At 40.6% G+C, this 17,143-nt stretch overlaps 1 protein-coding gene across 5 annotated transcripts in view; it reads right to left on the bottom strand.

The window, feature by feature from the left end:
- Window positions 1-8,950, bottom strand: part of Rbm25 (RNA binding motif protein 25) — a 50,114-nt gene extending 41,164 nt beyond the window's left edge. The window contains exons 1-2 of one of the 5 annotated variants that reach the window (XM_021178592.3): window positions 8,747-8,950; window positions 1,746-1,810 (exon numbers count right to left, since the gene is read on the bottom strand). The gene's annotated coding sequence lies outside the window, so the exon portion shown is untranslated. Of the gene's footprint in view, window positions 1-1,745; window positions 1,811-5,741; window positions 6,228-8,746 lie in introns of those variants that run through there. The other 4 variants (XM_029484413.2, XM_021178593.3, XM_021178594.3 and 1 more) reach the window with 4 other exon arrangements.
- Between the last annotated feature and the right edge of the window lie 8,193 nt (window positions 8,951-17,143).

Here is a 17,143-nt window from a genome sequence, read left to right as displayed (position 1 = left end):
CCTTTAGTAGCCAAAGTTTAAAAGGTGTGATGTCTTCTACTTTCTCTCATCCATCAATTCCCACCAGTTTACCATGTTTTCTTTTTACAAATATTTAGTATTTTGTGCTTTATTATAATATATTCATACATACTACAGTTACCTGCATTGCTCCTTCAATGTCACTGACATCTCTTCACATCCATTCTTATCTTTGTAACTCAGTACATGATAATACAGAAACAGTTGCCGCGGCTTTTTAACCCTTTCGAATAATACTGAACATTCTTGGATATTTAATTTCATCTTTGCAAAGTATTTAGGATTTTCTTTAATTATAATTATTGATTTGTGTGAGCTTATATATGCGTGTGCATGTATGTGTCATGTATGGAAGTCAAGAAAAGTTACAGGAGTCCACTCTGTCCATCACTGGGTCTTGAAATTGAGCTTGGGCTGTCAGGCACAGCAGCAAGCTCACCGTTACCTACTGAACCATTTTGTGAGCCTATAAATATACCTGTAATAAAGATTATCACTGTTTGCCTTCAAACTCTAGTACTAAATCATTTCCTCCAAATTAATGTGTAATTTGTATTACCAGTGTATCAAATATATCCTTTCCTTGAGTACTAGAACAAATCAATTCACTTTTTTTTTTTAAGTTTTTCAAGACAGGGTTTCTCTGTATAGCCCTGGCTGTCCTGGAACTCACTTTGTAGAGCAGGCTGGCCTCGAACTCAGAAATCCGCCTGCCCCTGCCTCCCAAGTACTGGGATTAAAGGCGTTGCACCACCACACCCGTCTTAATTAACTTCTAAGAATCTGAAGTTCAAACAAAAAAACTATTTCGGGTTTAGCTCCCCAATTCCTAAAGTTCCTATCTTTTTACCTGTTAGTAAGCATTTCTTTGAAATAGAAAAGCATGTCCTGCATGCTCACAACTGTCCTGTCTTATACTGTAACTGACTTTTTAAAGAGTCTCTTAAGAGCTGATGAGATGGTTCAGCAGGTAAAGTTACTCGCTTGCCACCCAAGCTTATCAGTCTAAATCCCATACCTAGAATCCACCAAGTGGAAGAAGAGAATTGGCTCCCACAAGTTGTCCTCTGGCTTCCACACATGCGCCACTGAACACATGTCCCAAGAATAAGTACATAGAAATGTAACTTTAAAAATATTTTTTAAACTACTATGCCAGGCAGTAGTGATACACCCCTTTAATCCCAGTACTCAGGAGGCAGAGGCAAGTGGATCTCTAAGTTTAAAGGCAGCCTGTTCTACAGGGTAAGTTCTAAGACAGCCAAGGCTACCCAGAGAAACCCTGTCTTAGAAAATAATAATAACAATAACTTTTAAAAATATACTCTATAAAACTTAATCTTTGGTTTTATAAGCCAGTTCTTATTCACAAGTAAAATAATTGTCAGAATGATTCCCACATTAGTAAAAAGGTGCTAGAAAAGCCTTTAAAAACTTAGGTAAGCTTCAGCAGATCTATCAAAGTAAAGACACAAGTTTGTAAGACATTATACATCCAATTTTTGTGTGTTGCGTTGTCTTTTCTTTTTGTAATTATTACCTTTAAAATTACCACATTAAGTAGTGGGTTTCAATTACGACATCTTCATACATGTGTTATTAGACTATGTTCTCATTTGTTCCCCTTCCCCGTTGAGTTTTTTAATAATCTAAATTACAAGTGTTCTACATGGAGAGGAGCAGGAAGGCGTGTCTGTTAAACAGAAGGCCACTGTCCTACTTACAGAAGCTCTTGTATTCTAATAATACTCTATCTCAGCACTTTCTTAGGAAGCAGTTGGTATAGTACCTGTTGAATAAATAAATTAATTAATGAACAATAAACAATGCCTGAGGACTCATCAATAGAGTTATTAAACAGCTACTACTTAACAACAGCCCAGTGCCTAGTTTCACAACTGGGGCCATGGATTCATTTTTAGAGCCACTTCTTTCCCACCAGCGTTAGATATAAACAATACTTTTAAAGTAAAGCTATATTAAGTTATATTTTATAGTTTTTAATATTAAGTTAATTAACCAGATACATTTTAGTTTCACCAATATAATTATTGCATACATTACTATTTTTCCTATGAAATACCTCCATTTTATTTAAAGCTGCTCAAAACTTATATGGGTTGGACTTGAAGGTGAAAAACTATTATAGTCAATGCCAACATTTGAACAGTTCCCATTTCCTTTAAGATAATAGCCTCCTCCTAGGGAGGTTCGAAAAACAGACACTCCTAATGACATTAACAAAATAAATGTTTAAACACTGAATATTAACAGCTTTATGCTTTGTTATGTGAAATGAAAATACAACCACAGCAAAGTGTACCAGATTTTATTTTTAAAATAAAAAATTTAATAATAAATTATACTTTCTTCTAAGTTTAAGAGACTTTGAAAGTTGGTAGATTTTACAGAAAAATAATCAAGGAAGAGATGGGGAGTGGTTTACTTTCAGTTCCAATGATCAGGCCTCATTAAGTGAAGATTTGAACAAAGAGCTGAAAGAGGCTGAGGCAGGAAGGCCTATTTATATCAAAGGTAAAAACCTTACTTCCAAGCAAAGGAAATAAATATAAAAAGACTAAGGTAGACATGCCTTTGAGGGAAGACCAGCAAGGTCAACTGTATGCCTAGAGAAGAAAAACGCTGAGTTAGATAAAACTGAGCATTAACTGGGAAGAGTAAGTGTTCAAAGAGGCTAGAGCTTTGTAATAGACTGTAAAGGTTTGGGCAACTACTAAAAATGGGATAGAACACATTTTGAAAGGTTTCTGATTTAACAATCATTGTCACCCTGTTAAACCTGGAAGGGAACAAAATGGAAGCGAGAAACTACTTCAGTAATACAAACTGTGCCTTGAAGGAGGCAGGGGTGGTCAAAGTCGTAGTTAGCAAGTTGCTGGCTGGGTTCTGGATAGCCAAAAGGATTTCCTGAGGGTGATGTTAGATATGATACAGTTATTACTACTGTTTTTACTTCAATACTATTTATAAAAATAACTTTTATATATGTTTTTCTTCTTCATTCTGCGGAATTTGGGGGCTGTTTTGTTTTTCAAAACAGGTCTCTTCTATTAAGTTCTGACTGTCCTGGAACTCCCTATGTATTCTGTATTCTGGCCTCAATGATTCTCCTGTCTCTGCCTCCCACGTACTGGGATTAAAGGCATATGCCATCACGCCTAGCCTAAGATGTTTTAAATTTAAAAGCTCCAAAATACATACATATACATGTGTTTATGTGTGTGCATATACATTTTGTTTGTTTTCTTTTGTTTTTCAAGACAGGGTTTCTCTGTGTAGCCTTGGCTATCCTGGAACTCACACCATAGACCACGGTGCCCTCAAACTCAGAACTCTGCCTGCCTCTGCCTCCCAGGGGCTAGAATTAAAGGTGTGTGCTACCATCACTTGTCTGGTTCAAAGTATTTGTAAAGTATGTAGCTTTCTGTGCCAACATAACGGTCTATGTGGTAAATGTTTCCAATCTCTATCTAATTTGGTGGTGGTCACACAGTTCTATTTGTCAAGACTCACTGGAGCTGGGTTTCTGAGTTCGAGGCCAGCCTGGTCTACAAAGTGAGTTCCAGGACAGCCAGGGCTATACAGAGAAACCCTGTCTCGGAAAAAAAAAAACCTCACTGGAATTAAAAATCTATTTTATTATATATAATTAACGTGTATTTAATCTAAAAAAGAAAACAGACCTAAAATACATTTACACTCTCCAACTCTACTCTCTCTTCTTTTCTGCCCATTTTTTTTATTCTTGTGAATACCACATGTATACAAAATATAACCAATACTACTTAAATGAGCACTACTCCACTGCATACTTATCCAGACAGAAGTGAATGTCACCAGGGAAAGAGTGACACTAAGCTCTCTAGGGACACTAGATGGTACCAATTATTTTGCAAGTTCTCCCCTAGAAACCATTTGTAGTAGTTATAAAAGGGTGAGATTTTAAGTTACTATATAAACCTTGTCAACTAGTCCAGTGGCTCCACAATGAATGTAAGTGACTATTAATTTAACACTGTCTCCCAACCTGCTTAAGCCAGCACAGCAGTATAGACTAATAACTGCACGACCCTAAGCAAGTATAGCTTTAGAAAAATCACTTCACTAACTGAATTCACACAAAACTGGATTCTCCAGGAAACCATGCCTTAAAAAAAGGTTTCAAAAAAAAAAAAAAAAAAAAAAGAAAAAGCCGGGCGTGGTGGTGCACGCCTTTAATCCCAGCACTCGGGAGGCAGAGGCAGGCGGATTTCTGAGTTCGAGGCCAGCCTGGTCTACAAAGTGAGTTCCAGGACAGCCAGAGCTACACAGAGAAACCCTGTCTCGAAAAACCACCAAAAAAAAAAAAAAAAAAAAAAAAAAGGTTTCATTGCCAAATAATGAAAATGTTGAAAAGAAACTTATTTTAAGCAGAACTATTCAACAGGTTGGGGACATGGCTCAGGCATAGAGCTCTTGTCTTCCAACATAGTCAAGGCCTTGTCACTGGTACTGCACAGAAGCACTGGATGACAAGAGGCAGGGATGGGAATACTGAAGTGTTTTGAATCTCCAAAACATAAGATCTTTTCCTGAGAAACTCTCACTTTCAATGAGAAAAAAGCAGCACCTATACAGACACATTGGTGATCGATACAAACTAAGGCAGAATATACATAGTGCTTCACAAATACGCTAGAGGGGTACACTTCTGGGTAAGTTACACAACTCTGTATATTTACTTTAAAAAATTCACTGAGAGCCGAGCGTGGTGGTGCACGCCTTTAATCCCAGCACTCGGGAGGCAGAGGCAGGCAGATTTCTGAGTTCGAGGCCAGCCTGGTCTACAGAGTGAGTTCCAGGACAGCCAGGGCTACACAGAGAAACCCTGTCTCGAAAAACCAAAAAAAAAAAAATTCACTGAACTTTCTAAAGCTACTATTTTTAAAAGACTTCAATTCAGGACAACTACCAAAATGTAAGGCCTGAGGAAAATTAAGCAGTACTGTACCAATGCTAATTTCCTGACTGTGATCACTGTACTATTTTTAAATGATAAAAAGGAATTTCCCAGAGCTTACAGGAAATACACCATAGTATTTGTGGGTATAGTGGCAACACGTCTGAAATCTAGTAGCAAAATATGTCAAAAGAAAACTACTGAGAGGAGAAAAGAACAAAAGTAAACTGGCAAAAACACTGTCTAAGGAACCTGAGTTAGAATGGTTGAGAATTCACTGTACTTTGGGTAACTTTTAAATTATGTCAAAGTATGTAGAATAACATGGGTCAGTCTGGACTACATAATGTGTTCAAGGCCTGGGCTAGAATAAGGACTTCTGTTTCAAAGAGTTAAGAAAAGAGTAAAGAAGGGCTGGAGAGATGGCTCAGCAGTTAAGAGCACTGACTGCCAGGTCCCAAGTTCAATTCCCAGCAACCCCATGGTGGCTCACAACCATCTGTAATGGGATCTGAAGCTCTGTTCTTGTGTGTCTGAAGACAGCTATGGTGTACTCATATAAATAATAAATGTTTTTAAAAGAAAGAAAAGATTAAAGGAAAAACAGCAATACTAATAATTCTTATTAGTATTTTCTCGAAATACTTTAAAAAAATGTTTTAAGTACAAAAGAAGCTAAGCTTGGTACATGCCTATTACCCAGCATTGGAGAAGCCAGGACCACAGAAGCCTGAATTTGATACCAGCATGGGCTACTTACTGAAACTCTATCAAAAACCAGAACAAAGGTATCCAAGAAGGCTTTAAGAAGGAATCAAAATCTCCTTGAGGAATGTGGGATAGCTGTAAAACAAGAGAAAAGAACTGAAGCTCTCTAACTCAAGGGAACAAAGCTTGCCTAACAAGTCCACTGCCCTGGATTTGTTCCCCAGCATCTCAGTAAGTAACTCTATATTAACCCTCAAAACATTCAAAGACTAGGTATGGTATTACACACCTTTAATCCTAGCACTTGTGAGGCAGAGGCAGGTGGATCTCTATGAGTTGGAGGACAGCTTTGTCTACATAGTGAGTTCCTGGACAGCGGGAGCTAACAAAGATCCTGTCTCAAAAAGCTTTTTGTTAAGATTAAAAAATATAGGGCTGGTGAGATGGCTCAGTGGGTAAGAGCACCCGACTGCTCTTCCAAAGGTCCGAAGTTCAAATCCCAGCAACCACATGGTGGCTCACAACCATCCGTAATGAGATCTGACTCCCTCTTCTGGAGTGTCTGAAGACAGCTACAGTGTACTTATATATAATAAAAATAAATAAATCTTTAAAAAAAATATATAAAGAACAGTTTTCCAAGATGGTGATTACTTTTAACAGTGCTAATTTAATGTTAACTTTTCTCAAAGCTATGAAAAAACAAATTTTCCTCACATAAATAAGGAAAATAAACTGAAAACTTTTCTGTGGCTAAAAAAGTAACGTGAAAAGCCCTTAACCTGAAGTCAATTACTCAACACAACACTGTTAACATGTACAAGTGTATCTTCATTCAGACACAACATTGCAATAAAGATAATCACAGAATAGAAATATTTAGCCAAAATTATTAATACACAATGGCTAAATGCAAAACACTATTTTCCTAGAAGTTTTTTGGTATCCTACCAAAAGAAAGGAAGAAGATAGCGCAGCAGTTACAAAAACTTACTGCTCTTCCGGAGGACCTAGGTTTGATTCCCAGAACCCATATGGTGTTTCACTGCCATTTTAAAATTCCAGTTCTTGGAGATCCTTTCCTGGCCTCTGGCCTCATCAGGCACAAATACAGTGTACAAACGTACATGGAAGCAAAACACTCAATCAACCTATCCACACAAAATATATTTTAAAATTTTTAACAAACAGAAAATACTTTTGTGACACCTTCCTCACACACACACAAAAAAGATAATCCCATAATGACTTGATGCCAACCTTTTTCCCGTGTAAAAGTCCTCGATAGCCTTTTCATCGCCTAGATTCCTTGGTGTACAAGGGTTACTGTCTGTATCCAAGAAGAAGCTAACTGTTCTGGGAAACACAATAAGTGGGTGTAGACTCCAAAGTTCCCCACTGAGAAATTACCAATTCAAAAGTTTCAAGAAACCACAAGGTCTCAATTCCCTACCAGTGGAGAAAGTAAGGAACTTAAATATCTTAAAGTCTACTCTAAGTACACAGGAAGAAATGTAAAAAAGTCTCTAAAACGTCTGACTCTTAATTCTTAAGTAACATCATTTATTAGTATAAACCAACATCATGTTATACAAAATTTTAGTGAGCATTTTACATACATTTTTTTCAGTCCCAAAGTCCAACCTGTGAAGTGGATGGAAATGTAAGTCTCATTTTACTGATGAAGAAAATCAAGACTTAAAAAAGTTTAATAAGCACATTGTCTGCTTGAATCACAACTGAGCAATTGAATGTCTTATGAGACCACTGAACTCTTTGAAATATCTTTTATAAAAAAATTAAAGTTCTCACAAAATTACATTCCTGATGTGAATACTCCCCGTTAAACTATCAACCTTTCCTAAATCTATATACAGGCTTACAAGTATCAATATCATACAGCGACCCTCTTACTTGTGGGAAAAAAAAAAAAATCAAGAGATTTTTTAAACTGAAGAGAAACTGAAAGTGAGGGTGCTCACAGACAACACACAAAAAAACTGTTTATACAATACTGTCTACAAAGTGAGTTCCAGGACAGCCAGGGCTATACAGAGAAACCCTGTCTCGAAAAGAAAAAAAAAAAAAAAAAAAAAAAACAATACTGCCTCTACCTGATTCACCTTATTCCTATTCCAATTCTAAAGCACTATGATACAAGAGAAACCCAATCTTTTCCCTCCTTTTGGTCGGCTTTACTCTGACCTGTATCAAAATGGCATTTCCACGTCAATATAAATCCATTATTACATAACTTCAAGATAACCTTCATACTCTTATTTCGAAAACTGTATTTAAAAATCAATACTGAAAACAAAAGGAGGGCAGCATATTTTAATATGAAGAAGGCTCGTGCCGCCTAGAATGAATGGAGAGATCCCTTACAGCATCCCTCCCAATCGGAAAGGGGACCAGACGGTGAAACTCATCACTAGCTCTAACAAGCCGGAAAGGTGCTTTAAAGCCAAAAAAGTGGCCACTCGCTAAACTCAACGAGGGGTGGGGCCCGTTCTTTTGGCCGCTGGCACTAGACTACCAGACAGAAAGAAATCCGTTGGTGGCCGGCACCTCGCTCCAAGAGTGGGCGCAGGCTACTTTCAAGGCGCAGCCTGGAGGCACTCGAGTCCTCGGCCCCGGAAACCTACTGAGAGGTGGCTCTGGAGGCCCCGAGGAGACAAGGGCCTCCGGGCCGACCGATCCTAGCCCTGGCTATGACGGGAGCCCCGTCAAGGCCCGAGGCGATTCGCTCGCAAACGGAATCAGAAGCCAATAGACAAAGTGGGCGACAAAAAAAAAAAAAAATCCCCGGAGGACCGCTCTGGCCGTGGGCCCGGCCTCCCCGGGCTCCTGGTCCACTGGTTTTTCCGAGGCCTTGGAGGGGGAGAGAAGCCCGAGCCGCGTGCCCGTCCCCTCCCCCACCCCGCCCCGTTCCCCCCCCCACCCCCCACCCCGCTCGGCCTCCACAGCCGCCCTGGCTTCTCCGCCGCCGCCTCCTCCTCCCGCAGCTGAGGTAGCAGGTCGAGCGGTTTCCTCACGCGTTCGGAAGCGTGGACTCACCCGCCGCTAAGAAAACGGTACTGTCTTCGCGGCCTCTGGGCGTCAGGTGATGGAGTGGGGCTCCACCGGTTCGAGGTGTCTGCGCGCCGCCCGACTCCAGAGACTGGTTCCGAAGCGCCTACTCGCCTAGGCCGCAAAACACAGCCGCGCTGCGCGGGGAGCTCCTGGAGGGCTTCCTCTTGCCCGGCGTGCACTGCGCCAGGAGGCGTGGAAAGGGAAAACCATAGAGAAGGTGATGCCTAGATAGTCTCCGCAGTCGCCTCTGACTCACTAAGTACAGAGCGGATGACCATAGAGTGGGATTGTCTAGTGGGACCTAGAGAGGCTCGAGCTGTAAATTACCACCCACCCTGCCATTTTTGATTGGAGCCGATTGAATCTTATGACTGTGCGACGCCATCTTGAGGTCAAGGTTCCGACTGGTTACCCGCGCGGGGCTTGTTACAGGTTTTCTCACATTTTTGGTAGTTCGTTTTCCAGGAATTAGAACCTTGGTCTCCTGATTCTTGGAGGTTCGATGACCTGATACCTGGGCGGGACCGAGAACCTCAATAGAAAGCCCAGATGTCACTTGTTCTTCGCAAAGAACTGCTCACACCAAGAAATAACTGGCAACGGCTGTATTGGTTTTTTGGACTTTTTGTGTGTACACTCACTATATCTTAGGCGAAGTAACAGGGTCAAAGAGGTAACTAGATGCTTGGTAGCTTCAGAACCCTGTAAGAATATTTAATGCAGCTTTCTGCAGTGTGTGAATGACTAAAAATACTAAATCAGTGAAAATTAATACTCACAAATTACTGGGTTATCCAAATTATGGAATTTATAAGCAGTATCTGCTGCTTTTGTTTCCTGTTACTCAGAAGGATTATAATTTGTTCATGAGGAGCTTGCCTCTCTGAAGGTAGAGAGAGATTTATTCCTGTCCTGGGAGAGTTGGAGACCTGGAATAACAAATAGCAAACCTTGGTTAGTTTTTTTGGTTTTATGTAAGATGTATTTACTTATTTTATGTATATGAGTACACTGTAAATGTACAGATGGTTTTGAGCCATCATGTGGTTGTTGGGAATTAAATTTTAGGACCTCTGCTCACTCCGGCCCCGCTCACTCTGGCCCAAAGATTTTATTATAAATAAGTACACTGTAGCTGTCTTCAGTGATCCCGGTAACGCTGAGAATTGAACTCAGGACCTCCAGAAAAGAAGTCAATGCTCTTAACCGCTGAGCCAGCTCTCCAGCCCTGGTTTGTTTTTCAAGACGGTTTCTGTGTATCCTTGTATGTCCTGAAACTCCAGGCTGGCCTCAGAGATTGGCCTGCCTGAGTACTAGCATCTAAGGCCTGCACCACCACACCCAGCTTTTTGTCTTCTCTAATACATACCACTCACAAAGGTCTCCTTTAGTGTTCTATCTCTTCCTCCCACACTAGAATGTAAACATAAAGAAAGCACAGGTCTTTCACCTTCCAGAGCTCTGGTGCTTAGAATAGAGGCTGGTATTTAGCAAGTGCTCAATATCTGTTGAATAAAAGAAATGATTGGGTGTGGTACATCTTACTGAATTCCAGAGCTCTGGGGAGCCGAGGAAGGTGGGTTCAAAGATAGTTTCTATGGTTCCAGGACCACTAGGGAGAGCTACATAATGAGACCCTATCTCAAAAGACAAAGCAACAAAAAAGGAAATGTCATATGATACGGACCAAGCGAATGCAATGCAAGGACTGGGAAAGTATGGACTAGTGCCATCCTAAGTTTTACATTTACATATATTTCTTTTTACTAGGTTCCTTATAGAAAGATGAACACTAGCTACTTCCCAAGACTACTGTGAGGATTAAATTAACCAATATATGAAGGTACTTTCTACAATAAAATGCTCATTACAAATGTTATTTACATTTTGTAAATACTTATTTTTACAACCCCAAGCATAAACAGAAATCCTCTCAAATTACTACATATCCTCTTTTTTTGTTTTTAAAGTTTTTTTAAAAGATTTATTTATTTATTTATTTATTTTATGTATGTGAATACAATGTAGCTGTCTTCAGACACACCAAAAGATAGCATTAGATCCCATTACAGATGGTTGTGAGCCACCATGTGGGTGCTGGGAATTGAACTCAGGACCTCTAGGAGAGCAGTCAGTGGTCTTAACCATCTCTCCAACCTGCTTTTTTTTTATTCTTTTATGTATATGAATTTAACCACATATATGTCTATCCACCACATCCATGCCTGGTACCAGCATAGGACAGAAGATGGGATTAGATCCCTTGGAACTGGAGTTACAGATGGTTGTGAGTCATCTTGTGGACTCAGAACTGAACCAGGGTCCTCTGCAAAAACAGCAAGTTGACCGTCCAGCAGGTCCAGTTATTCGAGGGTCTCATGGGGAGCTTCTCCTAAGAACCAAATGGGAGGAGGGAGAGATGAGAACCTTGTGCAATGAAGGACACACGGAAGCAGTCTGATTAGCATCAAGGTCTCACTGTATTTAGCAAGGCTTAAATGCACAAGCAAAAGGGGAAGTGCTTCTCAGCAGTAGTAATGGGGCAGCGAAATGCACAAGCAAAGGAGGAAGTACTTTTCAGCAGGATGGATGGGGCAGCAGAAAAAGAGGAAGTACTTTTCAGCAGGTGGGATGGGGCAGCGGAAATTTTTCTTTTGGCGACTTCTCGGGGAAGCAGGAACTTGGTGGTATCAGGGTACATCTTGTGGTCAGGACATCAGGTGCTGACTTAGGGCTGGAACAATCTGTGGTTGTTCTCGGAGGCGGTGCATAGGTGTTGGTGGCCTGCTTTTGACCCCCTTTTCTTCTCGGGGGGAGAGGCCCAATTCAGAGATCAGGACAATTGTGTTGTCTTAATAGCTCCCAACAGCAAGTGCCCTTAACCAAGCCATTTCTCTATTACTTGTGTAATATCATCTGTTCAATAAAATGCTGGGGACTAATGAGACGGCTCAGCAGATACAGGTGCCTGCTACCAGAACTGACAAGCTGAGTTCAGTCCCTGAACTTGAATAGTAGGAGGGGAGACCAAATTCGCACAAGCTGAACATTACAGGATATACTCAAGTGCACGAATATGCACACATATTAAGCAATAAATAAATGTAAAATATAATAAGCAAACACTAAATAAGCTAGGTAGAGATGGCACAGACCTTTAATCCCATCACTCAGGAGGCAGAGGCAGGTGGATCTCTGAATATGAGGCCAGCCTGGTCTACAGAGTGAGTTCCAGGGGCTACACAAAGAAACCCTGTCTCAAAAAACAAAAACAAAAAAAAGAAAGAAAATGGGATTAAGTAAAGTCAACCACAGGTTAGGGCAGAACAAGCAACCAGTTGACAGGAAGTGAACCTAGAATTCTTAAAAACAAAACAAAGCACAAACAGAGAGTAAGAGAGAGTCGGGAGGACAGACAGACAGAAAGTAGAAGGGAAGGACATTCAGTTTGAAGGAGGTTTTTTTTGAGATGCCATGAGAAAGAAAGGCATTGCTTCTGGGAGTGCCGAGGAGGAAGGCCACTTTCTCTGCCTCTCTGACCTGGCAGGTTTTTATCCAGCATCTGGCTCCTGACTCTTGATTGAGATCTTGTTAAAAAACAACAGGGCTCAGTTCCCTGAACCCACATGTTGGCTCCAGATCCACTGCAATCCCAGTTTCAGGGGTTCCTGTGCCTCCTCCTGACCTCTGCAAGCAGCAATGCGCATACATATACATGCAGGCAAAATATTCATACATATAAATGAAAAAAGTTCCTAAAAGGTCTCTAACAACTGGCTAACTTTTGTGTAGTAGACATTTATTTCTTACATTTATCCAGTGTAACTAGGATCTAGATTTACGTAAGGTACAGGCTTTGGAGCATGCCTAGAAAGGATTACTTAGATTGACTAACTGAGGTGAAAAGAACACGTATAAATGTTGGTGGCAACATTCCATTGGCTCAAGTCCTGGACTTGGTAAAGAGAGGCTGAGGACTAGTATTTGTGATTTTCTGTTTCCTGGATGAACTATAACCAGCAGGGGTGTTCCTGAAACTAGGATTTCACTGCCTTGACAGCTTGTACTTACCAACCATGAGCTAAAATAAGCTCGTTCTTCCTTCAGCTTCTTCTTTTTTTTTTTTTTTTTTGGTGGTGGTGGGCAGGTACAGAGGACTGGGGGTCGTGGCGGGGTGGGGTCAGGCTATTTTATCATAGTAACCAGAAAAGTAAGCAATGCACCTACAGAATCCTTGCTGCTCTTACAGTGGACTTGGGTTCAACTTCTAGCACCCACATGGCAGCTCACAACTGGCTCTAACTCCAGTTCTAGGAAAATCAGATACCCTCTTCTGGCCTTCATGGGCAACAGACATACATGTGGTATACAGACATACATGCAAGCCAAATACCCATACACATAGAAAATAATAAAATAATTTTAAAAGGAGAAACTAATGGATCAGGTCTTAAAGAGAGCAGCTCAATGGCAGCTATCTGACCAAAGAAACATAAATGAAAATGATGGTGAACAGAATTGTCAATGAAGCCACCTTGCATGGAACCTAAGTTTACAGAAAGATAAAAAGAAAGGAACTGTTAGAAAAACAAAAAACAGGTGGGATGCAGTGGTTCATGCCTTTAATCAAGAGGCAGAAGGAGGATGATCTCTGAGTTTGAGACCAGCCTGGTCTACAAAGCAAGTTCTAGGACAGCTGGGGATACACAGAGAAACTGTGCCTAGAATAAACAAAACAAAACAAAACAAAAACAAGAAGAAAGGAGGAAAAAACAGAAGCTCAGATGAACCAAAAACTAAAAGGCAGTGTAAATGTATATGAAGAATGGCCTTCTGGAATTTTCTTAAATATATAGAACAAATTTCAAGAACTGTAAAAAAACATTCTCAACAGAAAAGCTGAACCTAGCTGGGCATGGTAATGCATACCTGTTAATCTCACCACTGGAAAGTGAAGACAAAAAGGTCAGGAGTTCAAGGCCAGACTAGCAACAGAGCAAGCATAGCAAGTCTGAGATTCTGCTATAGGAGGAGAAACTGAATGTCAAGGTCCAGAGAAGAAGAAGAGGAGGAATAAGAAGACAAGAAGAAAGGAGAAAGAAGGAAGAAGAAGAAGGAGGAGGAAGAGGAAGAGGAAAAAAAGAAGGAAGAAGAAAAAGAAGAAGAAGAAGCAGCTGCTACTCCAGAAAAGATGAAAACTTTAAAAAAATAAATCCTTATGAACTGTCAGTCCTCAAAACATAGCAGACATTCAAAATGTTTCTGAGTTTGAGGCCAGACTGATCTACAGAATGAGTTCCAGGACAGCTAGGGACAGAGAAACCCTGTCTGTGGAATTGGGGGTTGGGGGGACATACAAACAACAAAAGGGGATTGAGGTAATAAAATAATAAAAAAGACTGCAGGGGCTGGTGAGATGACTCAGTGGGTAAGAGCACCCGACTGCTCTTCCGAAGGTCCAGAGTTCAAATCCCAGCAACCACATGGTGGCTCACAACCATCCGTAATGAGATCTGACTCCCTCTTCTGGAGTGTCTGAAGACAGCTACAGTTTACTTAAGTATAATAATAAATAAATCTAAATAAAATAAAATAAATAAAATAAAAAAGACTGCAGAGCTCAGCTACCTGCCCAGACCTTAGTGCAAAACTGCCAAATTAATTCCTTTCATAGCTTTGAAAAGGCATAAAGGAGGATAAAATGTCATAGGCTACCCAGAGAAAAGAAATTTGCATAGACATTTGTAAATTTGCAGAGTCCGTCAAGACATTTGTACACTCTATTGACTCTGTTTTTGTTTTCAGAAGTAGGTCTCACTATGTAGTCTTGGCTGGCCTAGACCTCACTAAATAGATCAGGCTACTTTGAACCTACAAAGACCTACCTGTCTACTGATTAAAGTCCAGCACCACCACACATAAACTCAATTTATTGGAAATGTTTTCCTGCTGAGGGTTTATTTAGCTCAGTGGGTAGAGGGCTCACCTAATATGCATGAGGCCTTGGATTTGTTGCCAGTACAACAGAAACACCGGTATTGGCAGTCACTCTTTATCCCCAGCACTTGGGAGGTGGAGACAAGAGGGTGGTCAGTTCAAGGTTATCATTGGAATTTGAAGCCAGTTGGGAATACATAAGACTCTGTCTCAAAAATTAATAATTAACTGTTTTGGGGCTGATGAGATGGTTCAGCAGTTAAAAACATTCATTGACTGCTCTTCTTTCTGAAGGACCTGAGTTCAATTCCCAGCAACTACATGGTTGCTCATGATCATCTATAAAAGGATGTGATGCCCTCTTACATGCAGGTGTACATGCACTCATACATTGGAAAGAAAAAAAAAAGTGACAGAGAGAGAAAGGGGGAGGGAGGGAGGGAAGAAAGGAGTGAAGAAAGACTGTCTCAAAAAAAAAAAAAATCAGGATAGGACTGGTGAGATTGCTCAGCAGGTAAAAACACTGACTGCTCTTCCGAAGGTCCTGAGTTCAAATCCCAGCAACCACATGGTGGCTCACAACCACCTGTAATGAAATCTGATACCCTCTTCTGGTGTGTCTGAAGTCAGCTACAGTGTACTTACATATAATAATAACTAAATCTTTTTTAAAAATCTGGATAAAAAGAAAAAAAATCAGGATGACCTTGCTTATCATTTGTGGAGAACAAGCTAAGCCTAAAACTTGCAATTTTAGAACCTGTCCTAGGCGCTTGCTAGGAAATCAGCTGGAGATAAATAACTGTGTATTCTGATCCTGTCCCCATGGGCACATTTGACACAAGTGTTCTGTAGCCTATTGGGTGAATTGCCAGGAAAATTACCTAAACAGGAAAACCATTATTTAGCAGAATCAAACAGATAACAAGAATTTAACCTGGCAGACTGGAGAGATGACTCAGCAGCTAAGAGCACTGACTGCTCTTCCAGAGGTCCTTAAGTTCAATTCCCAGCAACCACATGGTGGCTCACAACTGTCTGTAATGGGATCTGACACATCTTCTGGTGTATCTGAAGCGTGCTCATGTACTTAAAAAAAAGTTTAAGGTGATCATAACATAGGATAGATAATATAATAAATTGATAGGTCCCTAGGTCATGGAGGATGGGCTACAGCTCAGCAGTAGTGTTTATCCACATGTGTGAGGTCCAAGGTGGATCCCCAGAACTGGGGGAAAAAAGGGACTACAAGATCAGTCAACACTCCAGCAGACAGAGAGCAATAACTGGACTCTGATATACTGAGCCATCTCTCCAGTCCCACCAAATTAATGTTTAATAGGAAAAAGAAATCACAATATGTCTTTAAAAAATAGATCACTGGATGTATCACAGGGCTCCCAATGGAGAGGCTAGAGAAAGTACCCAAGGAGCTAAAGGGATCTGCAACCCTATAGTTGGAACAACATGATGAACTAACCAGTACCCCGGAGCTCTTGTCTCTAGCTGCATATGTATCGAAAGATGGCCTAGTCGGCCATCACTGGAAAGAGAGGCCCATTGGACTTGCAAACTTTATATGCCCCAATATAGGGGAATGCCAGGGCCAAAAGAATGGGAATGGGTGGGTAGGGAAGTGGGGGGCGGTATGGGGGACTTTTGGGATAGCATTGGAAATGTAATTGAGGAAAATATGTAATAAAAAATATTAAAAATTTAAAAAAAAATGAAAAATAGATCACACAAAAAAAACCTAAGCAACTATATATAGTTTTTTTCTCTACATTTTTGCTTTGAGTTCTAGTTTAGGCATTGTCATTCAAGATTCAGGCTTTGTTCAGACCATTGCTACTTAAACAAAATGAAAATGTCTGTGTGGCTGAAGGCTCTCCTCTCTCCAGCGTGGAGATTGCCGTATATGCAGCATAAGGGCACTGAGTGCTTACTCACGGGTGGACATGGCTGGTGTTGGACCCGGAAGTTCTGCACATACATGTGTGTGTCAACACTTGACTTACGAAACCTAGAGGACTTAGCTCACTGTACAAGACTAGGCTGCTGTTCCCCTTAACTAGGCCACTTAATGGGTAGGAACAGCCACAGTCTTAATCTAGTCTTCCATAGATTGGAATGGTAGTAAGATGAAAGGAAAAGAAAAAGTGGTTACTCTTATTTCTTTCTTCTTATTTTTTTGAATTTATTTATTTATTATATGTAAGTACACTGTAGCTGTCTTCAGACACCCCAGAAGAGGGCATCAGATCTCATTACAAATGGTTGTGAGCCACTATGTGGTTGCTGGGATTTGAACTCAGGACCTTCAGAAGAGCAGTCAGTGCTCTTAACTGCTGAGCCATCTCTCCAGCTCCCTTATTTTATTTTTTATAATAAGATCTATTCGGGCTGGAGAGATGGCTCAACGGTTAAGAGCACTGACTGCTCTTC

This window comes from Mus caroli, unplaced genomic scaffold (assembly GCF_978045245.1).
Source record: "Mus caroli unplaced genomic scaffold, Mus_caroli_1 scaffold_14, whole genome shotgun sequence".
NCBI classification, from domain to species: domain Eukaryota; kingdom Metazoa; phylum Chordata; class Mammalia; order Rodentia; family Muridae; genus Mus; species Mus caroli.
The sequence above is the reverse complement of the archived record's forward strand: the minus strand, read 5'-3'. Positions and strand labels throughout refer to the sequence as shown.